General features: G+C 43.0%; 1 protein-coding gene across 2 annotated transcripts in view; it reads left to right on the forward strand.

The window, feature by feature from the left end:
- The first annotated feature begins 22,062 nt into the window (after positions 1-22,062).
- The window catches only part of sema4ba (sema domain, immunoglobulin domain (Ig), transmembrane domain (TM) and short cytoplasmic domain, (semaphorin) 4Ba), a 47,493-nt gene continuing 43,495 nt past the window's right edge, over positions 22,063-26,060 (forward strand). Inside the window, exon 1 of one of the 2 annotated variants that reach the window (XM_076037923.1) lies at positions 22,063-22,276. The gene's annotated coding sequence lies outside the window, so the exon portion shown is untranslated. Of the gene's footprint in view, positions 22,277-25,486; positions 25,606-26,060 lie in introns of those variants that run through there. The other variant, XM_076037922.1, reaches the window with a different exon arrangement.

The raw sequence follows: 26,060 nt of genomic DNA on the forward strand, positions 1-26,060 counted from the left end.
GAAAAGAAAAACAAAAGAAAACAGAATGAAAAGCAGCTGAAGAAAAAAGGGAAGGAGAGAAAGAGAAGGACGGAGAAAGAGGGAGGAGAGAGACCAAAAAAAGAAAAGAAAAGATAGCGCAGGAAAAAAAGGGAGCATAAAGCAGGGAGAGAAAAGCATAGCGCGAGGGGGAAAAACAACGCTGAGAGCTCTGAAAGACAGGAACATTTCAGTGGAAATAAATTGTAAGAAGAAAATGAGGGGAGCAATATACTGGCAAGGAAAAGGGTTATTTGGAATCAGCCGGAATGGCTCTGAAAAATGGATAATTACAGGAGAGATTGTGCGAATGCTAAAGAGTGGGGCGCCTTGATTTGTTTTAAGGGAATGTTCACACCTAATTAAACTGGCAAGATGCCTTGTTTTCAATCATAATAAGAAAACACTAATGGAGGTCAAACCTTCTCCTCAACGGATGGCAACGCGCTCTGTCTAATAGGAATTCAGCGGCTTTGACCTTTCCAGGCTGACGGTGTGATTTGAAACTGTGTTTTCCATCATGATTCTTATGGTAAATACATCTGCCAGTGCACTATTCCTCTCATTGTTATTGTACATCTGCAATAAGTGGGAAATGCTGTAAACTCGGCATCTTTAAATGTTTCGTAATAGCATGCCTGTCATTTGTCATCAGTTCAGGATGCATGTGCCAGACTATTATATATTCTGTTTAAATGAAGTTGCTTTTTCGTGACGTCTCCATTTGAAACTCCTTGCAGCCCTTCCTACCTCCCGAAACCTCTGCTACATGAAAGAGACGCACAACTGGCCAGAGCCGGCCTCGAGATTAAAGGAACAGTTTGATATTTTGGGAATTGTGTTTAATTGCTTTCTTGCGGCGAGGCAGATGAGATTGATACCACCCTTGTAAGCCATGAGGTTGCAGCCGGCAGCCGATTAGCTCGCTTTGGCGCAGAGGCGGGGTGTGTGTGTGTGTGTGTGTGTGTGTGTGTGTGTGTGTGTGGGGTGGGGGGTGGGGTGTGGGGGGCAAACAACAAGCAAAGAGGAGAAAATCTGCTTCATGTACTTCGTCTGTGGAAGTGTGCCGTACGTCACTGCTTGTGTTGTATATGTCGCTACGGATGAAAGCGTCTCCTCAGTGAAATTGTGGAAGTGTAGAATTGTAGGACCACGCGTGTGGGACATTGCAGGTTTGTCAGGGCTATGTATGTAGAGTGACAACTAGAGAGAGAGCGCCGCTAAACAACAAGTCAAGGCAGAAAATATTCCAAATGCCATGTTGTGAATTTCCCCCCAGTAACAGGATTTTATTTTTGTATATAAGCTTCTTGAAGTAGCAAGCATGCTCTATCTATCTATCTATCTATCTATCTATCTATCTATCTATCTTGAGATATAAGAGATATAAAACAGCTTATACAGCATTCTAATCATTACAACAGATATAGATAGATAGATACTTAGATAGATAGATAGATAGATAGATAGATAGATAGATAGATAAATAGATAGATAGATAGATAGATAGATATATAGATAGATAGATGGATAGATAGATATATAATAGATAGATACTTTATTGATGTCCATGAGAAATTATAATTTACAGCAGTTTGAAAAGGTAACAGATATAGCATCCAAAACATTCAGTGCTGCTGAAAATTCACAAAGGTAGAAATGTGTTTATGAGTATTTGATAATGCATTTCTTGAAAAGTTTGCCGTCCTCACACTCTTCAGCCTGCAGGAGGTTAACTCCGTCCGCCGCCACCACCAGCGAGTGGCACGATCAAGAAGCTGATAGCGGCTATCGGCAATGCAATCTGTAATTGAAAACACTGACCTTCCAACTCCGCTCCAGCAAAGATGTGCATGACAAACAATAATAATTGAGTTGACCGATATGAAAGATCATGTAATGAGCGGCCGCGGCTGCGTGCAGGTGCCCCTCTATTTACATTTCCAGAGCGGCGGTCCGTTTGAAACCAGTACTTCTTTGCTTTGCATGGAGTCTCCATTTTAAAAGACAGTGAATCTCACTGACAATGTTGTCTGTTTTCCAGCACTGACAAGAAACCAAGGTCATTGTTGATGATATTACTTCATACTTCATACATATTTTTTGTTCAACTTACTGCTGACACCTCACATGGTGATTGCTTTTGCAAAGTGCTGGAGGAGCCGCACGCCTTGCAGCTTTTATAGACACTGCTCTATAGTGCTCATGCTGCTCCATGCCCATCGGGGTGGCTGTTGATTTGTTATATGTATTGTGACTCTGTCAATCCTGCAGTGAATTGTTGCGCTCTCCCATTGAAATGAAAAAACAATCAAATTGATGTCAATGTTTATTTCAAAGAAGGAATAATTAGAATATTCTTTGTTGCTTTTAGATTAAATATGTTTTAATTACGCACACAAGATGAAGGTTATATTTTGTGAATCATTTCTCAGCACACTCACCAACTTGTGCTGTGGCGAGCATTCCAACCAGCTAACAGCTAGATCCCATTAAATATTCCTTTTATTGCTGTTATAAGACAAATTTCACAGCGTTAGGGAGGCTTCAGACTTAAAGTCGGTGAAATTGCAGAAGAAATGCAAAAAGAAAATAAAAATGCAAAGAAACGGCAACATCTTTGACCTACAAGTTTGCATTTATTTCATATACACATAACACATATTTCATTGATGTCATAGAAACACTGCTCAGGGACACAGTTGCAATCGGCATCCGAATCCCCCCCAAAACAAACAGGCAAACAACAAACAAACAAACATACAAACAAACAAACAAAGGAAGAAATATCTATGGGCAGGAGCTGCATAATGGAAACACAACAAAATTTAGTCAAATGAGGAGATGCAGGTGTGAGTGCATGCAATGCCTTCCTCCTCATATAAGGTGAAACAAAGCACAACCTACAGAAAAACAGTGTACATTGAGCCTTTTTGTTATTAACATTCAGCTATTAAAACTCTATTTCAGACTCAATTGCCTGACTTAAATATGTAAAAATATGAACGGACAACAGTACAGGGAAATGACCTCCTGGGATGTCAGTGATGCATTTTTTACTTTGACAAATCAGACATGGGGTCAGACTGGGCCGTCCATAAAAGATGGAAACTCAAAGAGACGGGTCAGCAGGATTAAACCATTGGGGTCCGTTATGAACATGCAACAAAAGGTGAGGGGATTTCTTTTTTTTCCTCATCGGGAACGTCTCTGCTGCAAGCAGGTAACCACAAAGTGACCTGAATAACCACAACATGAACCCGCCTTGTGTTTCTGGCTGGGCACTGGGCTCTGCTGTGTCTGCTGTGCAACTTTGTGATGGGATGTTTGCTTGTTTTTAAGTGAACTGGATCATTTGGCCCCCAAAGAGAGCTTCATTTTTTTTTTTTTTACCAAGCATTCACTCTATGTCATACGAGTCAGCCAAATGTAGTTGTTTTAACTTAACAATTTGTATGTGTTCAAATCAACAATATAACACATCATTTGTATTAAATGCTGATACTCATACTTAATGCTAATACCAATACACTTTAGTAAATTGTTTTCATTGCATTTTCAGACCTTTGCAACTCTCTGAAACCATCAAATGAAAACACTGCCTTGTATGTAGAGACACCCTTCCACAAAAAGTCAGTTGGAAATACTCATAACACATTCAGTTCTGGCATACAGAGCAAACACGGTGCAGAGATGATCGTATCATTCTATTACTTTACAAAAAACAAAAAACAAAAGTAGAATACAAAAGTAACGACTTGCAGACCCATCATCACTTAAAAGGGCCAGGGCTTTGAACCGGCTCGTTCACTTCTGCGACTCTAAAGTGGGTGGGTGCAGGGGTGGCGCTCCACATGCAAGGCGGATGAACAATTCATTGGTGTCCTGGTGGACGGGTTCACAGTGTAAACCACACACTGTATCAGTGTGACTCTGTAATGTAGTCGGACTCGGAGAGGGACAGGTAAAAATGAGGTCTGGGGAGCTGCTTTTATTACTTGCAGGTCTGAGAATGTCGGACCAGTAAGCAGGATATATTCCTTTGATGTCACATTTTAAGGTGATTAAGGAAAGAAAATGGGAGTAAGCTATTGAATCTACAATTGCACAACAGGACTGAACCCAAGATGAAAATTGGATTTTAAGGAGAAATCTGTTTCCTTCTTTCTTTATATAAAACTGCATCTTAAATTCCAGTGAATATGCTATTTTTATGCAACCTGCTGGAGCAAGATCTATCTATCTATCTATCTATCTTCCATATATCTATGGGTTAGATAGGATGTTGGGGGCCTGAATCTCAGCAATAGTCTCTTGTGCAGCGTGTCCTCTCCTTCCTCTCTCTTTATGCCATGACTCAAACAACAGCAATATTTATTTTAAGTCTATCCATGAATTGAAATAAAAAATACGGCTCATATTTTAAAGGCAATGAAAATGTGACAGGAAGCAACGGGTCCTTAATTGTTTGGGGTGTTTACCCCTGTAGTGCAGTGACCTGGGAAATTATTTCTGTGCTTACCTGCAGCCTCACCAGTGCAGAGATTAGGCGCAAACCCTCATTAAAAGCCGTTTCCCATTTGCTTCATTTGGAACGTGGCCGTGCCTTATCATGTTTACATTAAATTACTGTGTCTCAGAACTATTCATTATAGTCACAGTCACATGTTGATGGCGTGAAAGAAAAAAAGAAAAAAAGAATCTGAGTTGTAAAACAAATTTGCTCCAAGTGCAGTCTTGGATGTCAGGATAGGGAATTAAATATCTTCCCTGAGCTTCACAAAACACTCAGCGCTGACGCCGATCAGCCTCGTTTCATTTGCAAAGAGACGTCTAAACTTGATTGAATAACGTTTTCAATTAAACTTAAAATAAATAATAATAATAATGATGATACTGATTTACCTTTGGTTTGTCATAAGTGCCATATGTTCATTTCTCTTTCCCAACACTGCCCCGTGTGTGAGGATCATCCACTGATGGAATGATCACCTGAGAAGTAGGCGAGGTCCTGTGGAAAAGGTGGCAAATTTCCAACCCAGTTGAAAATTGAATGTCAATTGAAAAACCGTTGTGGCCAGTGTCAAGCTGTGCTGTTGCTATTTAAAACTGTCAATCCACAAAACTTCACTGCAAGTGTCTTTCAAATTCCCATATTAGTAGAATAAAGCACAACACACCTTATGCATTTATGTATTACAGACATTCATTTATAATATTTTACTCATGTAGAAGCATTGTTGAGACATTCCAGCTGTTTAATACACAGTTTAATAAACTGTGTTATGCATTTTCTTTTCTTAACCACTTGTTGTGCTTCTATATATGATTTTGCATCCAGGCTTTTGTGTCATTCCTGCACCTGCACAGAATACCATTGAGATGTAACGGCACATTTGGTTTGCAGCGAGCGGTGAGAGTGAGTTTTTGACGCTTGGCTGCTTTAATAAGCAAGGAGACGACGGCTGTAAGCACATCCTGTAAATTGTACTTCAGCCGAAATGGAAGAACCTCAGTGTGTATATCAAGGTTTTGAGGCTACAGTTTGGGGATCTTGCTTCTTCTTCTGCTCAACTGCACAGAAACAATATGAATTACTAGTGTAGACTTATATTTAAAAATACTTTGCTTATTAAGGTTCAACACCATATGTTTGATGACTGGCAGTGTAATATATATATATATATATATATATATATATGTATATATATATATATATATATATATATATATATATATATATATATATATATATATATATATATATATATATATATATATATATATATATATATTGTGAAACGTTATTCACATCTGAGTGCCTGCCATCTACATCTTGTAGTTAAACATACTAAATCACTGCCAAGATATCTTTGAATGTGCATCAAAATGTTCCAAGAGCCAATTACATGGCAAAAATCCAGCAAAGTCACTCTGGCCCTCACACTCTCCCTCTCTCTCTCTCTCCCTCCCTCTCTCGCTCCCTCTGGAATAAATTTAAATTGAATTGGATACAAATGTAATAAAATGTTTAATACTGAATGTATGTAATTCGTAAGCCTGCTCAATATTAAGTCATACATATTTAGTTTAAAGCCCAAATCAAAATGTCAATGTCAGATGATGTGTTGTCTTATTGAGTAGCTTGCTGAGTGATTCCACGGCTGTGGATAGACCCATACTGGCTGAAATGATCATATTTGATGTTAATGTCAATCTTTGTTATTTCTTTTCCATTACCTGCGTGGAAATAAAGAAGAAATGACGCTGAGCGGCATCATTTCTTTCAACGGTGAGATGGTAAAGTTTGACCTCACATGACTTGCGATTGATTAGAATGATCAGCATCGGATGCTTTGAATCGACTAAATCTCCCAGCAGCTCGGCAACATTCTCGCTGCGCATGGCAGGCGCACGAGGAACTCATTTTTTCCTCCTTTGTTCTTATTGATGACGGTTAGGAAATATGCACAGCGTTGCTTTGCGATCGGCACGTGTATCTGAGAGCGACTCTTGCTGAAAGGCCCCGGTCTGCACTTGGCCTTCCAGAGTGCCCAATGACTTCCCCTTTTGTGCGTTTCATAAACCCTTTAGAACAAAGACACCGAATCAGCCCGTGCCTTTCTTGGATTCACCTCTCATTCAATTAGCTGCGGCTGTGAATAAGGTGCTGATGTCCTCCACTGCTATTCTGCTTAGCCAATGCTTCCTCACAGAGGTGTCGTTCTTCGAGGATTTCTGCAAAGACAGGGGAAGAAAAACTTTTCTCTTCTTTTTTTTTTCTCCCGGCGAGCGGTTGAACATGACAGGGCTGCCAACTCTCAACCACTGACTGCGAGATGCACCGAGATGGCTTAGATCCCTCACACCTGCTCTTTTCCTCTTGTACATGCGGAGAATCATAAGAAATGAGAGGGACTGCGGCATGTCTTTTGAAATGCACGTCTGTCTGCAATGATATCTATGTTCCCGCTTATTAGAAGCTTCGGCTTTGTCCGCATTAAATTGCATTTATTTGCGCTCTGCACAAAACAGCAATGCATACATTGAAAAAGACGGCATTGTTATGTTTCTGCAGTGTTTCCTTTGATCTCTTGAGTTTTCTTCTTTCATCTCATTGGAAAGTGAAGCTAAACGTACGCTGATATGATAGCCTAATTATGAAATTATTGACTGGCTGAATATTGAGGAGGATAAAATGAAATACTTTTTCTTTGCAAAGATCTTTGCTTGTTTTTCCATGTTTGACCACTCTGCTGTGGAAGTAGCAAACAGACGAGCGAAACACCTTCAGTACATTACGTACACGCAAACTGAGCATTGCTTTTCCGAGATAGTCCAGTAGATGGCACTAGTGCTCAGATTAAGAAAAACCTTATTGACGGCTATTAAAACCTAGGTTTCTTTTAAACCCCCCGCATCCAAAAAGAGATTATTATGATTCATACGCTCAACAATCAATATGTTATTGACTTTGTTTTACTACCACGGCTGTATGGAATTTGAACACAAATAAGAAACATAAGAGCAAAATACACACACACACACACACACACACACACACACACACACAAACACACACACACACACACACAGTGTATATACACCTTCAATAAGAAAAAAAACCGATTAATACAAAGACCAGTGTTAAATATAGCCTATAGTGTTAAATTGGCAGACTGCAGTTGACTTAATAGTAGTGCAGGGCATTGCGTATGGGTTTGAAGGTTCTTTTAAACCCATGCAGCCTCCTATTATTTCATTTTAGCATTTTATAAATTTTTTGTCAGAGGTGGAAGTTGACAGCTGGTGATTTTCCAAGCAGAGCTAAACTCCTTATTAAGTTGACTTCCACTTGGGTTTTCTTCAAAGTAATAGCGGCATTATCCCTCCGTTTCAGTGTGGACGGGATCGCCACCCCCACAAATTAGGACTAGAAAATACTAGAAAACTGTCTCACATTGAGCAAGTTTCGGTGATTCACTCTGGCCTCCTGCATCAGTCTCATAGCAGCTCCTTTGCTGTGGCATCTTTCTCAGCAGCTTGTTCGCAGTCTGCGCATGTCCACCAGAAACTGAGACGAAACAAGTTGAAATAAAACAGACGGACAGACAGATCTGTCCGGCGCTATGATTTAATAAGACTGATGCATTTTTAGAGCAGATCTTTCCCCCCCCCCCTTTCTTTCTCGAGCGCATTTTCCTTTAAACATTTTCAACGCGATGTCATCCAGGTGTCATGTCAAAATAAATCATTAGCTGTTTGTTGTTGTCTTTGCTGTCTCGTGACTTCAATCCTGTTTTATTTTGAAATTGAACTGTCTTCCTGTGTCAGGTGAACCGCACCCCTCCCCTTGTTTGTTCCCCACGTGTCTCATGGTCGTTCGTTACCCTGATTGTTTCCACCTGTTCCCTGCTACCTGGCGTTCATAGAAAGGCAGTTTCCCTCTGTCTCCTCCTGTTGTCTCAGGGTATCAGCAGCTGTTCCTTGACGAGCCTGGGGTTTAGGGTCACGTTGATGCATTCCATTCCCCATGTGTGCAGGTTTGTTATTTTTGATATTTTTCTTCTGCGTGATACTATTGTTTTCGTGAGACATTTTCATCTGTAAGAGTGATTTTCATGTGAACTTTCATGTCTTCCTTGAAAGTGAACTTTTGTAGGTATTATAGATGGAGATGAAAAAACAACAACTTTGTTATAGCAGAACTAAAGTGAAACATTTTATCAATTGGGTTGTGCAATTGGTTTCCAGTTCAAACACTTTGTAACAAATATTATCAAGTGATTCCGAACGCCAATTGTTTAGACTGTAGACCTTCAAAATAATCACATTTGTTTTAGGCTGCCAGCATAACCCTACTTGGAGAAAAATTACAAAAATAAAGTCCACCCTTTTTTTTTTTTCCTTTGCTGCCAGGAACATCTATTGTCTCGGTTTTTGAAATGCTTTGTCATACTGGTATTTGACAGAAATGTGTTCAGGATGCCACTAGGGGGAACCCAATTCATCATTGTGGCATAATTCGTTGCATCCTCAGGTGCTGTTGCACAAAGATGGAGAGAATGTCAAAACAAACTGCCTGTGTGAGCCAAAATGTAAGAGCTGTTTAAAGCTGAAGTCATGTTTATTAGTATTTAATAGTTGTTGTTTTTTTTTCATTAGAAATTTGCATTTTACTCCCATGCACACATCAACCTTTGAACTCCTAACAATATAGAATGTTTAGTTGGTCTTTACCTCCAGGGTATAACAGGTGGTTGGAATATTGCATTTTTTAATTTTATTTTTTTAAAATATTTGTTCAACACGCTATTGTAAAGGCTACTTTTCCGCCTTGATGCATTCCTTTCTCCAGGGATGGAGAGGGGGGGAAATGTCAATTGCCCTGCATCCAGAGAGCTGCATAGGCACTGTGGGCCTTTTGTGATTTATTGGTTTGGGGGGTGGGGGGGGGGTGCTCCGGTATACACAAGATGCGACTGAGACTGACGTTGAACAGATGAGAAGGGGGTTACAAGAGCCAATTTATCCGCCTCGCTGCTCCCAAGATGCAGCTCTGCATGAGGGTATATGACAGCAACCCTGACTGGAAGATCCAGGGTATTAAAATATACAGAAACGTCTTCCGCTCCTGCTTGAAGTCTTGTCACATGTAGCTGGAACAACTGAACCTACATGAAATAAATAACAAACAAAACAAACTTCAGGGGATATTTTAATGTAAAAAGTTGTAGCTGACAATTTGGGCAAACAATCCGTCATGCTGCGTGATGTCATTGCCTGCAGTAGCAGCTGTACAGGTTTCGGACCTGTGCTGCGCATGGCTTTGCTGTTGATTTAATGCTGTTGTCCTCGGAACAGTCGGCACAATAAAATATTTACGTTCGCTGTCTCAAGGACTTTCCTCAAACTTTCACAGGGATTACTGGGCAAGTGAAGCCACCTGCTGGAAAATGAGTGGCCGTGTCACTTCAACACAAACCATCTGTACAACTGGATGTTGGCTCAGAGTTTGTTTAACCCTTTGCGTGACAAGGGAGTATATCATTCATTTCATTGTATATAAATGTAATTGTAAATGCAGGTTTCATAGATGGGTGGAAAAATAAATCCACCTCACAGAAGGATGATGGGTTTGGAAAAACGAACACATTTTTAAAGCGGCACTATTTAATTATGTTGCGTTGCACTGACATCAGTCATATGTCCCTTTAGAGTCTAAAGAAGATGTCTAGTAGACCGCTTCAACATTGTGTCATACAGGCATCTTACGTGAACGTACACTTGTATTTCACTTCTAGGAAGAACAAACAAACCCACAGCCCTTCCAATGGAGTTTCACATGTCTGTTGTTATCTACACGGGAAATTCAACTGTATCATTTTTGTTCTTTCCATGCAAGGTTTGATAACAAACTGTGTGACAAATGACACCTTTTTTTTTTTTTTTAAGAATATATTTTCTGACAAACAATTCATCTGTCAAGACCGATGGAAAGTTTCACACAGTCTGGATTTATTTCACTGATGTCTCAAGGGAAATGGCCACACATTTGATGCTTGACACATTGAATCCAAAAAGTAAAATAAACATTTGGAATGCAACCGTAGCATCTAAATCACATTCACCTTTTCTCCCTCACATTAAAAAGCACAAATCATGTTTGTTCATCTTTTTTTCTTTATCATTTTTGAAGTTTTGCATTTGTTTTGTAAGTTTGAGCTTTTTGCAAATGTTGTAAAGAAATGGAATCTTTCTTTACAGCACTTTTAACAACCTTCAAAATAACTTCTAGATCTAATTGTAGCTCAGGTGTTCTAGTTTGACCCTAATTGCCTCACATGTTCACTGTGTGACACTTGGCTCTAGCTAATATTCGCATCAACAGATACCTGATGGGGTTGGAAAACACCTTTTGCTTCGGCTTCTTGGCGATTTCTGATGGCAAGATCTGATTAATTTGTCTTTTCTTGGCCTTTGCGTTTGTCTTTTAATTGCCCCTGCTTTAAACACAAGACGGGGTTTTATCGTTGCAGGCTTTGACTTGATTTGTGTTGGGGACAAGCCAAGCAACAGACACAGAGCTTTTGTCTCTAGGCTCCTGATTTAATCTAGCACCTGTGTGCTATGCAAAGCCTCAAGAAGGGCCCTTTGATATAGGTTTGTGTGTGTGCGCGCGCGCCTGTGTATGCAGGGCCCAACTGTGATGCTATCATTTCTATGCATTCACAATCACTATTGAGGGGAACTACAACTCTTTGATTTTGCATCGTTGTTGTCACTCAAATATACTGTAGTTTTAGTTTTATAGCTGATTCTCAGTGGGTACATGAGTCAGTTCCAGCTGTTTAGTAAGACCTGAAAAGAAAACATCATTGGATTCTAATGAGCACAATTTTGTATCATTTTACTGATGTGCTCGTATTCAGATGCGTTATCAATAGAGAACACGCTGATATTTCTTCCACCTATTAAAACTTTGGTACCAAAAATGCATCTCCTCGAGTTTGAAACGGTGCCACTGTCTCTTTATAGTTCAAATAATGTTTGTGGTGCAGGTTCTCTTTCAACTTCAAAAATGGCACCATATCAAGTTCTGACTTTTAAAACAAGCACGAACCCGCTGAGGTTTTGCAGCCGCGATAAATTTTTGCAGAGACCTTCTTTAGCAAAACAAACACGACTACACCAGATTAGCAGGCCGCAGTGCTCCAGTGGATGATATCAGGCTTTTACATGGACAAGTGTTCTTCTCCTGGCTGCTTTGGATTCCTGACTTTGTCCTAAAGATAACCCTCGAACCCCCTCTGTCTCTCGCTGCCCCCAGCTCCTGATTTGGGGACACTGGGCTGGCGCATCAGCGACAGCCAGGGTGCTGACAATGACAAGAAAATGATTGTAAAGAAGTGACAAAACGAGTTGGACAGGAGGAGAAAAACAAAACAAAACGAAAAAAACTGACATTCAACGGCAAGGTTTCAAGTCCTGTAATTCGTGACGGTTTGAGAGAACAATCAACACATTCGCAGATCAATCGAGATCAAGATCACAGTGAACAGCCGTTTGTGCTGTTATGACCGCACTTTTGTGTGCAACAGTGTTTTATCGACGCCGCTGTATACCTGCGGTCGCCTGATTACAATGCCAGACTGCCCAGGCAAAAGCAAGACTTCCTCGTGGTTAGTTTGAATGTCAGACAGAATTTTAGCCGCTAAGTGCTTTCAGTTGGACAGACAGAACAATGGCTGTTTATGCTGCGTAAAGCAAGCACAAGTCTCTGTGCACGAGGGGAAATGCTCAAAGTGTGGTCCAGCAGCTCTGCGTTTCTACTCCTTATGCCATGGCCAGCTTGAGTGCGCCTGACGTCTGGTCAAACACAGCTATTTAGTTTGATCTAAATATATCCCTGTAAGTGGATACGCGCTGCATTCAAACTCTGCCGTGAAAGATTAGCGGCAGATATCTGCCAGTGTCGTGTACTTTGGATGTACTTTGTTCGCTGGTTCACAGTGACTCCCCATGACAAAAGCCCCCCCAGGCTGCTGGTCATCGATAGGCCGCTGTGTCTGAAAGACCTGCTTTGATTATGTATTCGGTTACTGCAGAACACATCACCATCACGGATCACAACTCTGTGTGTGCGTGTTTTTTTTTTGTTTTTTTTAATCAACAGTAATTTGTCACAATTGTTGCAAACATAATTATTACAGTTTAAACTCTGCAACGTTTCTGTGAAATAATTCTTTTAATTGGCCTGTGGATGAACTGGAGCCCAAGTTCATCGGTGTAACAGCTCATTGTGTTGCTTGGTGTGTTCTGACTGAACTAAGCTTCCAGATGGAATGCTTCACAAAGTCACAGGATTTTATTACGTGTCCAGCTGTAGGTGCAGATGTATCTGGCACAACCTCACCAGCGTCCGTGGTGCATAGAAATGAATTCAGGCTTAATAAAACGCAACCAAAAACCAAATCTAAGTAATTTAAACTTTGTTGAAACAACTTTCCACGTGTATCTTTCCTCGGGGCGTCATGTCCAGCTGTATGGACATTTCTGTGTCAAGTCCTTGTCAGTCCTTTTGCAACCAACTTTGGCGTCTCCCTGCTGGCCAAATGGTAGAATGCAGGTTTTTGGTACTTTTTGGTACACTCCTTTTTTGAAAGCGGAAGCTCCATCATCTTTCTCCACGGTCCGGGGGCCAGGTGTTCTCTGCCAGTTGTTCAGGTATGAGCACACGCACGGTAAAGCAGCATTTATATAATTTCTCGCCAATGTGACCGTTCCTCTTTGCAGTCGTTTCACCACAATAGCAGCTGTCAAGGGCTCAGCAGCCACAGCCGGCGAAGTGACATTTCCATTCTCGGCGTTGTTCTCCATTGTGCTGCAGCCATGCATAAACTATGCTGTACAGTCACATAAAGCGATGCAAGTGTGCTGACGCACAGTACGTAGGAAGGCAACTTGTGCGGCAGCTGGGGAGGTGGCCTGGAGTGAGTGCTTTCACAAGTGAGATACACACATCTTGAAGCGGAAGCTCTGCCTGCAGAGTTTTATCTAAGCGCAGGTGTTATCAACCTCGGCTTTGGTGTGTTAAAACACGCAGCGGCTCCTGTTTTACCTTTACAGGGAACGGGAATTACTGTAGGGTCAATACATAATACCTCTTTATATAAGGGAATAGTTCAATATATGGAAGTAAGGAAGTTGAAACGTTGAGTTGAAATATTCCAAGATTATTATCATGTTCAACCAGCTGCAGCAAAGTCTTGGAACTGCAATCTGTGACATCTCAATTATTGCGTAAATATGGCAGTGCAATAGAAAATACATCGTGAAGCGTCATTCAACATACAGTACGTACATACATACAGGTTTGTTGCTATCACACTTGTATTGCTATGTGAAGTTTTTACCTATTTACCTTTCTATAAACCACGCTGACGCATAATGAACCCTGCGCTGTCTGCGCTGTCTGCTGATTGTGTTGTTTTCTGCCAGTGAACAGGGTTGTTGATAGTGTTGCATGTCTGTTTAGATGCACATAGACCCAGAGAGACGTTGCTTCCCCTCTGAATAACCTCACATTCCTGCACCAGTGCTGTGGACAACCACATTGGTTACAGATGCTTGTGAGTAAGTGAATCTGTTTGGGGGGTGGGGGGGGCGACGAAAAACAAAACTTTAAGGGGTCAGACTGAAGCCACGTACAGCTTCAGTCTGACTGAACAACTTGTTTTGGGATATTAATGTGAAGGAAAGGGCACAGTCTTCTTTCATCCTCTTGGAGTGTGCACGAGGAGTTTGTTTCATCCGCAGCTAAGGTGAATCTATACTTCAGCTGAAAAAAGTTCTGATAATTGATTGCATGACTCATGTAGAGTGTCTCAAGATATACTCATGGGCTCCGTGACAGGCTTGGATGGGAGCGTGCACAGCTCGCACTGGTAGCCATGGCAAGACTGTACAGTGCACTGATTTGGGTATCATGCACACGTTGCAACTGTATGCAAATCAGAATAGATGGTCCCTCTGTTGTCTTTGGTGCCAAAGCAGCACAAAAAGATTAAACAGAAGATTATAAGAAAGTATTATACACAACATGCACAACTTGTCTTCCAGACACAGACATTTGTTCTGCAGCCAACAAAGTGAGAATGCATCAACAGTTGTTTTTTTTTTTTCCCATTTATGTGTTTCTTTATGTGAGATCCAATTGCATATTTATAAATGCATATACACTTAAAAAAAAAAATGAAGTATTTATTTCAGAAAATCTATTAATAACTTTCTAGAAGGTGTAGGAAACTGTTGGGGATGCTTCAGAAATACTTCAATGGTTTCTGAACCCTTTGGACTTGCTAGATCACTTTAACATACAACAAATAATAATAATAAGGAAAAAACTGCAATGCTGACAACTTGGAATAGCAAAAATAGGCTCAGATACATTTTGAAAATGTTTCCAAAATGTTTGGTTAAAGTAAATGAATCACGTCTATGATTCAGACGCTCAAATGATTTTTCCAAGCGACAGTTTGGTGAATTGCATTCAAAAAAGGGCTTGAATCAGATTTTCGTTCAATCCACTGATGCTCAGCCTTTTCCCTGCTACTTGCAGCTGCCACTACTCATGGCTACAGGGATAGAGACTCTTGTTGTGGTCTGACGCCATCCATGGTATGGCCTGAGAATGCGAGCAGTTGCCACACATCCTGTGCATCCTTTGAGGGACTGCTTCAGCACCCGGCAGCAGCACACTTCCTCTGATCTAGTCTCTTTCTGGGCTGAGCTATGTTTAGAGGCCTGCAGAGACCTGAGAGGATTTCTCAAATGGAGGCATCAACTGCTGTTGTATCAATGGCGCCCTGACACTCTCTGGTCAGCGTATTATTAGGCCTGGCCTGGAACTGAGATTTGGACACACTGCATAATTTAGTACTGTGTTGCTGATTTTCTTTTTGTTCCCCCTTTTGGATCCAGAAGAATGTAAAATGTGTCAAACTTGATGAAAATTGATCTGTGAAGCTATATATATATATATATATATATATATATATATAATTTTATTTATTTAAAAAAAACATCTTTGTGTTGTTATGAGTCACTCTTAGAGGCTTTCTTTTTTTTTGCTTTCTTGTAGATCACCCATGTATGCAGTATTGTTTGGTGGGAAACACCAACATGAATTTAAAAAAAAAAGAGAAAAACAGAATAGTAACTCGCGTCCATTCCCCTTCACAGCATAAAACACTCTCAAAATGTTCACGAGTGAGTAAAAGTCTGCAAATTATCCATCATTGTTGGGAAGAATGTTCCACCCTCAATCAGATCCCCAAAAGTCCCTCAAGAACCTGCACTGGTTCTCATCAAGACAACATTATTAATATCATTGTCGTCAGCATCTGTCTTAGTCTTTAGATAAAAATAAATAAATAAATAAATGTTTTTTTTAAAGGCCTGTTATACTTTAATTCAGTTGTCAAGGCAGGTTGAGGATGGTTTAATTTTTATTCCTTAAACTTTGAGCCTTAGCAACTAAAGTGCACCGGTCCAATGCTGTCCTGAGACGCACTCAGTTCCCCCAGAGAAGTGACTCAGAGCGAAATGACCTGACGTATCTGAAGTATGTATGTGTGCCTGAGCTACTGTTAGCATGCACATAACCTAAATATTTGATGAACAGACTGAGTGAAGGCAGCGGAAGGAGCCCAGCGAAAGCTTGTCCAAGCCCTCGATGCAGCTCTGCAGCTTCCTGCATATACTGTATTATTACAGTAGGCTGTGAGTGCTCGCCCCAGTCCATTTGATTAAATTGGACCAGTGGGGTTTAATATTTATTTATAGAAGTTGGACTCTGTGGTTACTGTCAAAGGCAACATGGTCATCATTTGCTTCCCAGCAACTGTGAGAATCTGTACTGTCAGACAATGGAGATAAGCTTGGTAATGCAAAGAATGTATTTTTTACTAAATATTAATTACGTTGCATTACTTTACATTACATTATTACTTTACATTAAATACTTATTATTCTCTACACATTGGATCTGTTATTTTTTTTAATCAAATAACCAAATAATTCTCATCTTTAACCAATTAACTCAAACTTATGTGTAAACTTGTTTACTTTAATGCACAGAAATTAGTCAGTTGGTCTTGTAGGATATTCGACCAGGTACATGTTTGCTCAAAACCAATTAAAAAAAATATCAAAAACTGGAAATTTGTTTTTTTTTAAAAACACAGAAAGAACAAAGTGATTTGGAAAGGTGCAACAACCGATTCAATCCCTGTCACATGACTTCAGGTCGTCCAGATGTGTGGATGATATGATCTGTTTGATGTGGCTGCTCTCACCTTGCCAAAGGGGTCTCGCTGCTTTCTTTAGATCACCTGAACAATGGCTATTGTGGCGTGGCTGCCTTGTCAACTCGGTGTGGTGACAGGGAGGGTGTTTCTTGGGGGGGACGAGAGTGGGACGTGAAGGGAGAAGGGAACATGATCTCTGTGTTGCTGCGGTAACCTAGAACAAGATACGGCAGTGGATATCGGTTTGCTAGGTAAGTGGTCAGACACTTCAAACGGAGAAGTCTGTAATATTTACCTGCGGCTTTCTTTGGTGCGCCGTGACAAACTGGGAATTCCGGGGGTCTCCAGGATGGCACTGTGACTGTCGCTAAGTCGGCTTTCATGGGTGAAATTGAGAGGATTGACATTGCTGAAGAGCACAGATGACAAAACGTATGTAGGGATGATGAACGAGCGAGTACACTTGGGTGCAAAGAGACTGAGTCCCTTCCAAAGTTCTGCTTGGCTTCTCATTAGTAATCCCTTTGAGCTTAAGAACATATGGTATGCACATTTTCTGAAAGTGCAGATTTTGTCCACAAGGGTTGCTGATTCCTTTTTGTAGCTTTAACTGTTGGCTGAAGTTGGTCCAGTGTAACTATGAATTTCCAGCCAACCCAAGGAGTAATGCTCAGGAGCGCTATTCTTCAAGAAACATTCTGAGAAATGACACCTGTTTCGACTAAACCACGAGCCATGTTGGGAAGGGAGGCCAACAGCGGCATCTGTTTTTGACTCCAGCGCTTTTCTGTTCGGTGAGGGTTGAAAAACATTTGCGTTTTTTGGTTTGCCTCGGTCAACCGCATGGTCGATGCCTAAGAGTGGTTTAAAAGGGAGTTTACACATGTCCCACATTACCGGAGCAGCTGTAGCGAAGGCCTCTGAAGCCCCAGAGAAGCTTCGGGTGCTATGGGTGGGGCTGTGTTATCGTTCAGCTGTATGCGCCGTATCCCGGGGATTAGGATGTCTATTCTGAAATGGAGCAATAAGATGCGACTGGCGCCCTTCATCATTTTTTATTGCTGGCGGCATACGTGAATGCCCTTTTTATGTGCCCTTGGGTCTAAAATGGTGGGCTGTATCTACAGCCTGCAAAAATGAAAAGGGGGAATCAGTAGAGGGATCAGCTCACGGCTACACACGTTTTCCAGGAGGGCTGCTGTGTGCAAGTGTTAATGTGGTATATCGTCATGCTCTGCATAAACCAGTGGCCTTTTGCTTTAGTTTCTTTTTAAAGACCTGAGCTTCTCATAATGCCCTTTTATTATCAAACAACCTGATAGCTTCTGGAATGTTCCAAACAGGTGTTTGGGCGTTCCACAGCTTCCCCGCTCCTCTGTCGCCCATCAAATATGTCTCGTACTTTTTTTGTAAGCACAGGAATCAAAGCGCCTGAGTTACCATAGGTTTACACACGCAAAAATGTAAACTAAACGTCGTTGCGCACGCAAACTAATGATGAAGCTGGCTGACTAAATGGCCGCGGTGATTATTGCATCTTCGTAAATCAGCACCAAAATGTTTACAACGCCAGCATGTCGTGCCCTGCGTGTAAAGCTTTTCAAAAACTAGTTTGGACTTGCTGTCATATGCATGTATTCAGTTTGAAAGTGGTTTACATGAGAAGAGGCTGTTTATTCAGGCCACTGCAGTAACGTTTCTCTGAAGGCAAACGTTTACATTTTATCAAGTGGTAATTATGTACTTGGACGTAAAGTAGCCGATGTGTTTATGCTGTTAGCTGAGAAAAGCCAGGGCTCTGTGATGACTTCCTGTCAGCTGTGATAAGCGGTCTTACCAACGTAAATGTTTTAAAATATATGCTTATCTTATCTCTATGTGATTACTGATCCGTGTGTTCCTGCAAGTGACACAGTGTGACTGCGACTGTTTGATTCCTCCTGCTGATGCTCGGCAGCCTTGACCTTTCCCAGTCTCAGACACATCCTCCAGGGTCTGTGTCGGGGGAGGGGCCGCGAATCTCACAGCTACGTACGATCAATCGATGCCATGTAACACAGCTGACCAGCTCTTCCTGCATGAGTCTAGAATTTAATAATTCATGGAAACCTCCAGGGTGGCAAAGCTAGGATAATAGAAGGGGTTTGTGGATATTTGACTGGGGTATTCTCCTCGCTCGTGCAGGTTGCAAATGGTTTTAGGTTTGCTCAGTGAGATACTGGTGATTGATTTACCCAAATATGACATCCGATCCGCCCATAAATCTTTAATCCAGCTGCTACATCTCTTGTTCAAAACCACAGAAAAAAGCTTGTTGTGTTTCTCAGTAGCACAAGGCGCTCATGTCAGTCAGCCACCCCCCGCTGTCCTCCAACTCCCCCCCCCCCCCCCCTTTCAACGCATTCATCTGTGCTTCTTTATTCTCATTTGGCAATAAAGTGCTCCAATCTATTTCCAACAGTAATGCAGGGCAGCTCGGACGAAAGAGAGGCTTTTCATTTGGAAAGTAGAATGATGGCCTGTGTGCTGCAGCAATAATATTTCAAGGCTCTTGTCCCCTGCGGTCATGAGGGGTTCAGCCAGTTTTGTGTTGGCAAAGGTCAGGTCCGTCTGGAGTGCTGTTTACGTTCCGGGGTACCCTCCTTCCCTGGGCGTCCTCCGCTGAATAGTGTCGCACACACTGGACATCACACAGCCTCGTCCCAGTACAGTCTGCATTCCAGCCAACCTACGACGGCCGGCATGTGGGGAATGTTCTACGCGCCATTTTAAAACCGGAGCGGACGGACAAAAGAGCAGTTAGATTGATTTTTCGGCCTCCGCTGTCACACTTATTTACATCTTTGCTGCACATACTGCGCTCCTTTATTCCCCCCCCGCCCGCTTCCCGCGCTCGAGTTGTATTGTGACGGATGTTCGGTTGTCGCAACGGCGGCGAAGGTCAGATTTGCAAGTTACGACACTGTTTAGAAGTTTTGTCGAGGGACTTCTGCAGTGGTTGGGCTTGTGTCTGCAGCGTGGATGACAGATAAACAGATGTGTGTGTTGCTCATGGACATGTTAAAGGCCAAACTTTACATTTAATATGCCATCATGGTAAATAGAGCTCTCTGGTTTTTGTCATTGCAACCGTTCAGGTCGTATCGTATTCTTGCAGTTGTAGGCGATCGACGGTCGAGCCTTGACGGCTGAGCTCCTCCAGACATTGCCATCACTCTGGGTAACCAAATGATAAGTTGTGTGCAGATTGAACAGACTTCTGCAAAACTCTCTTAACCAACAATATGTGGCCTGACACTGACAAATGAGCAAAATCCTTTCTTTACCTCTTTCCCCCCTTCAAACATGCGCAGGTCCTCGCAAAATGTTAGAAACGTCTGAGTGGGAGTGAGTTTAGAATGAAAAATAAAGAGCTAAAAATAGTATGTCGGTAGGTCGGGTGTCACCTTCTCGTCTACTGCATATTTGGTTGGATTTGACAGATGTCGCACTGTGACAATGCAGAGCTTTGTGCCGTTTACCGTCAATTTTCCTCATCGGCTGATCACATAGATTGCAGATGGCGTCATCACCTCTGCTGGAATAACACAACGTCACAACAGAAATGCTCGAGTCCTCTCTCCCCTTCGCTCTGACCACTTGAGTTTGCCCTCCATGTTTGGTGCTGAGCAGGTGGAGCGTGGTGGAGTCATCGGAGCTTTTGCCGGAGGGAACGGTCGGAATGACTTGAACCCAGTAAATGCACAGCGCAGAGTCGATATGATCGATTCCCTCAGTTTCAATTAGGGTGGCAAATGTCAAAGCTGAACAAATAGTTGAGTCGCCTGCAATTTAGTCTTTTTGTTGTTTTTTTTTTTAGATTCGCTCAAGCCATGACGTAATCGACTGATTTAGTGTTTTTTTTTTCTGAAAATGTTCCTCCTGCTCCAGTTTCTCTCTCTTCTTTTGATGAGACAACAAAATACAAACATGCATCGAAGTACCGCCTCGTTTGAAGACAATTTGGATATACCAAGAGAGACTTTAAGAGCCTTAATCTTTTTTTTTTCCCCAATCCCTTACAAAACATAATGAAAAACAAATCTAAATCTGATTGGATGCCCACTTTGTTCTCCCAACGATGAGTTGAAGCTGTTGGAGAAACGGGGTCACCGTCTCCTCTCTGGGTCCGCAACGCACGCCCCTTTTTGACGGCGTGCACATCGCCGTGCGCATTTGTTTGGGAGGCTTTGAGATCGTGCGGCTGCGGCTGACCATTGTTGTTGCTCAGTGATGCTGCACTGTGGCTCCCCACAGTGTGAGGTGCTTAGCAAATGCCCATCAGGGCTAAAGGGGGGGGAAAAAAAGGAAAGAAAAGGGAAACAATATCATTATCTCGGCCTTGCCGCGGTCGCGCTCCCAGATGTGCTCAAAGCATCGACGCGCTCACGCCGCGGCGTTTGACAAATGTGTTGTGACGGCCAAGTTTAAATATAATCACTGCCAGCAGATGTTGAGCCCCGGCAGCCGTACCTTTTTTTTTTCTTCCCCCCCCTCCTCCTCCCGCAGCTGCCGCAGGGAAACTGACGTGACCTTTTTGGGAGGTTGAATATCAGCAGGCTGCCCGAGTGCTGGTATGGAAGCGCGGGTCACGCAATCGAGTTAGCGCACAGTAGGAACATTGTGCGCGCCCTCAGGATCCCACGCACACACACACGCGCACACACACACACACACACACACACACACACACACACACACACACACACACGCAGCTTTCTCCCCAAGGGGAATTGGATTAGCCAAATTACAATACATCACATCTTATCCATCCTGGCAACAAAACCCTGGTGACTATACGCACAATAAAAAAAATATTAAAAAAAGCTGTAGGAGTCATCTCATCGGTTCACCCAGCCGACGCAGTTCCAACGGAAGCAGGTGATTAATATTAAATTTGGACTTGTGCATTCGGCGATAAGAGCCGAGCGGTGACAGGGAGAGTGCTGCTACAAGGAGCGCCTCCCTCTCCTCCATCCATTCCTCTCCCACCCTTCCACAGAGGCTGCCTATGATGTAATGTTTCTGCTCCTGATAGAGCAACCCACCCCCCTCCCCTCTCCTGCGCTCACTCTCTCTCTTCTTTTTTTTTTTTTTTTTTTAGACGTTTCTCTCCCCTCCTCTCCTGATTCGCCGCCGCCGCCGCTACTGCTCTCACTCGTGGCGCTGGTGCTTGGTAGTGGCGGCGGTGCACTCGGTAGGTGCGTGCGTGCGTGCGTGCGTGCGAGCGAGCGAGCGACGCCGGTTCCGCTGCATCAGTGGGCATCTCCCGGGATCCCTGCAGAGCTTCTCTCTCCCCCCATCCCTCTGTCACCGCTCGACTGAGAGCCGCTCCTCCCGGTCCCTGCAAAAGAGAGGAAGAAAGACAGAAAAAAAAAGAAGAAGCCCTTGTCCTCTACTGATAAAAGGTGAGTCCTCCCGCTTGGCGTGAGAGAGATGCGTTGGAAGGGATGGCAAGGAAGTAGACAGTAGGAGGAGATGGAGTGATGGGCAACAAGGCTGAGAGTGTCCTGCGAGCTGTTGAGTGAAATAGTCTAAAAGCTTCCAGTCGCAGCGGCGCTGGATGCCATGGCAATTGCTGCCTCAGTGTAGCGTGCGTGCGTGCGTGCGTGCACGCTTGAGTGCGTGCGTGCGCCGTAGTATGGTGTCGGTTTCCATGGCAAAGATGCGGCTGATTCCCGCACTGGTTGGGAGGTAATTCAGTGTGTGCCGCGGAAAGCTGCAATTAACCTTTGCGTGGTGCGGAGTGATTCCTCACTTACCTCCTCCCCAACCCCCCAACCCCCCCACTCATGTTTTATCAAACGTTACAGGAAGCTTCTGTCGCTCACTCCCGCTCCACCAACCCCCACCCCCACCCCCACCTTTATTTATTATTATTTTTTTTTAAAGACCAAGATTTCAATTGTGTGTCGATTTCTCTCACTCCGGTGGAGCAAATGTCTCACTTTGATTTGTCTGCTCCACAAATGCGGGGCGTGTATGCTGACAGTCAGGTTGAATGATGTGATGGGGTGTGTGTGTGTGTGGGGGGGGGGGGGGGGGGGGGATTTATCTGCATGCAGATTTTGGAGCGCTTCAGAGATTTACGGTGCCTTACGCGGAGCAAACACTTTTCCCTTTTTAGGAGGAGGGTCGGGGGCTTTGAATCGTGCGAGTCCACAGACCTCCGTGGAACGGATACAACTGAGTGGAAGGTGATGTTTTTAGCAGTTGTTTAACCTTAACTCTTGCACTATGTCAGATGCTGACTTAATATTTCATGTCTCGTCTGCCCCACATGTAGATGGCTTTATAACTAATTCATCCTCAGGATTTTCCCTGTGTTTGAGTCATCGCCCACCTCCCCGCCCTCCCCCACTTTCCCTCTTATCCATTAATGTGATGAGTTCATTCTCCTCCAATCACAGTGCTTTTTTAATGCAAACATTACCGTTTTTGTTTGTGTGTGTGTGTGTGTGTGTGTGTGTGTGTTTGTCGGCCGCCTGATAATTTAATCTATAAATCACACTCGCGTTAGCCCTTCGGGATAAAGGAGCCATTCTGAAATCAGTCATGAGGAACCGTGTGGCACATTTGGGGTCATTCAATGATATCCCCATAGGAATGGGGTCATGTTTGCAGGGAAGTAATTGGTCTGGTTGAGACACAGCAAACACCCAGCATATTACCCTGGAGGCCATTGTTGCTGCTGTGAAATAGCCACAGCATGTATTTAATTAGTGGACACCAGAAAAGGAAAGCTAATGTCCCACTTTGTCACTTTCACCTTCGTCATTATTGCCCCAAAGACTTGGCCGCATCACCACAGCAGGGTCACGTTGGGATATGATAACGCTGCCAAGAGTGACAGCTGGGAGTGATTGCATTTGACATCCCGCTCTTGCTACTTTACATCAATAAAACCTGGGTCATTTGTTTAAATATATAGTTTTAGAATGATGAGCCTAATTTATTCATTTATTAACTGGCAAATAATGATTTTTTTTTTTTAAATAAAGATATATAATATATCTATATATAATAAAGACAATTTTCTGATCAATTCAGTTGAATTCAATAAAACTTGAGACTGAATCAAAGTTAGATTTTCTGATAAGAAATTAGATTAGAAATCAGAAATGTCCACTGAAGTGGAATAATAATGCAGAGATGATCTCAATGAATCACCAATGTCATCAAGCCATCTGGCTGTGCTGCCTATCGATTTTCAATCCTGCAGCAGAGATGAATGACACCCCGGCCACCGTCCCAGCGGCTCTGGCTGACTTGATACAGGACTGTATAACTCGGGTTGCCTGCTCCTCCTCACTGTAAGGCAGCACTTCACACATCAACGGCAACATCTACTGCCTGGCTACAACAAATGCAGGCGAGAGGAACCTTGTTAGATCGCAAGTGGTTGTACGTTTGTGATGGCAGAGGCCGAAGAAGTTGTCAGAAACTGGAGAAAAGAGAGGAGCCAAACAAAGGATCAGAAGGCTGGTGTTTTCTCACTAGGAGGTGCCAGACGGTCGTTCTAGACCAGCTGGGTCAGCTGGGTTTGCCGTGTCAGTGCCACGGATGCCATCCTCTCTGTTAAAAGTCAAAGAATCATCCATCCATCCATTTTCTGTTGCCGCTTCACCTGCACTTAGGTCACTGGTTTGTCTGACCCGGCTGTCTTGTGGCAAAGAAAGGGTCACCGACTGAACAAGTCCCCAGTTTATCGCTGGGACTTGTTGTGCTCTCTCTCTCACTCACACACACACACACCTACGGACAGTTTAGAGTTCCCAATTCCCCTTGCGTGCATGTTTTTGGACTGTGGGAGGAAGCGGGAGCACCCGCAGTACCCAGAGAGAGCCCACGCAGGCACAGGGAGAACATGCAAACTCCACACAGAAAAGCCCCAGGCCTCACTGTGGTGCTTTTTAAACAAGGAAGAAAAAAATGTTTTCATCCCATCCTACATATACTGTCATAAAGTATGCAGTGCTGTTTTGCAACACCTCGTGAAAATTATAAAGAAAGAAGAGAACACAAAGAAGCTACTTTGCATGAATAAAGTAGAACATGATAAGAGGAACTGGCTTGTTGTGGTGGAGAAAACGCAGGGGGAAGTTGACCAGCTGCCACGGACATGAAGGGCCACCTGAGGAGCGTCCGAGCTGTTCCTCTGCTAACAGACCCTCTCGCTTTGGAGCCGCGCCACTGGCTCCGCTTTGACAAATTGCAAATCCAAAGGAACTAGTTTGGCGGTCAGAGAGCTGCGAGTACTACAGAGGTAGTTTGTTTGTCCAGAGACAGATTAGAGGGAAGGAGGCAAGAGGAACAAACGGCCACATGAGGCTCGAGCAGCTGATCGGCGGCGTGGTGTGAGAGGTCGCATGCGCGCGATGATCTCGGCGCGGTTGGATTGGTTAACACGGGGAAATCCACTGGTGCCCTGTGACCAAGAGTGATAAAAGAGTAGTGTAGCAGTCGTGGCGTGTAGAAAAAAAGCTATGATGCAACAGTGGAATGACAGGATCGGCGCCGAGTCACGCAGTGGGGTTGGAAAACGTACAGCGTGGCATCAGTATCTCAGCCTCTTGACCAATACTTTCCTCCCCCTCCTGCACGGCTTTTGACTCAAATTCACTCTCTTTTGGTTCATTTGCAGTCATCTCGGCTTTTCTTTTCACCTCGGCGCCACCAAAAGGAGACGATGAATCAGCCCAACGTCCCCAGAAAGGACAAAAGCTTGTCAGAACTGGTTGGTTGATCATATGCTAGGTGTATTCCACACCATCTGACTTGCAGAACCGGCCACATGTGACACAAAATGAGTCATTGAAACTAATCGCTGGCCAGACGCGGCTGGTACTTTTCCAGACGACTCGTTCACCTTTTCCTGGAAAGATTAAAATGCGTCCTGTTTACTGCAGATTTATAAACAAAGGGCTGCTTGGTTAGACAGTCTGACAACAAGCTCTTTACCCTACTTATTTTGACTTCAGACATGAGATGCAACCCTCAATTTTCTTTTCTTGTGTAATCCCCAGATACCTCTTTTTTTTCCTCCATTAATCTCTATTGAAATGATTAATTAAATATATGCCAGACGGTGCTCAGTGCATAGAAGAAGCCTTGAATGTCAATGAAAGTGTTTTTCTGCCAAACATTCTAATGATGTAGATGAGCGGAGTTCTCAATTATATGTTGGACTAA

Source organism: Nelusetta ayraudi, unplaced genomic scaffold, assembly GCF_046127955.1.
Source record: "Nelusetta ayraudi isolate G7.1 ecotype Tasmania unplaced genomic scaffold, CSIRO-AGI_Nayr_v1 ptg000053l, whole genome shotgun sequence".
Taxonomy (NCBI): domain Eukaryota; kingdom Metazoa; phylum Chordata; class Actinopteri; order Tetraodontiformes; family Monacanthidae; genus Nelusetta; species Nelusetta ayraudi.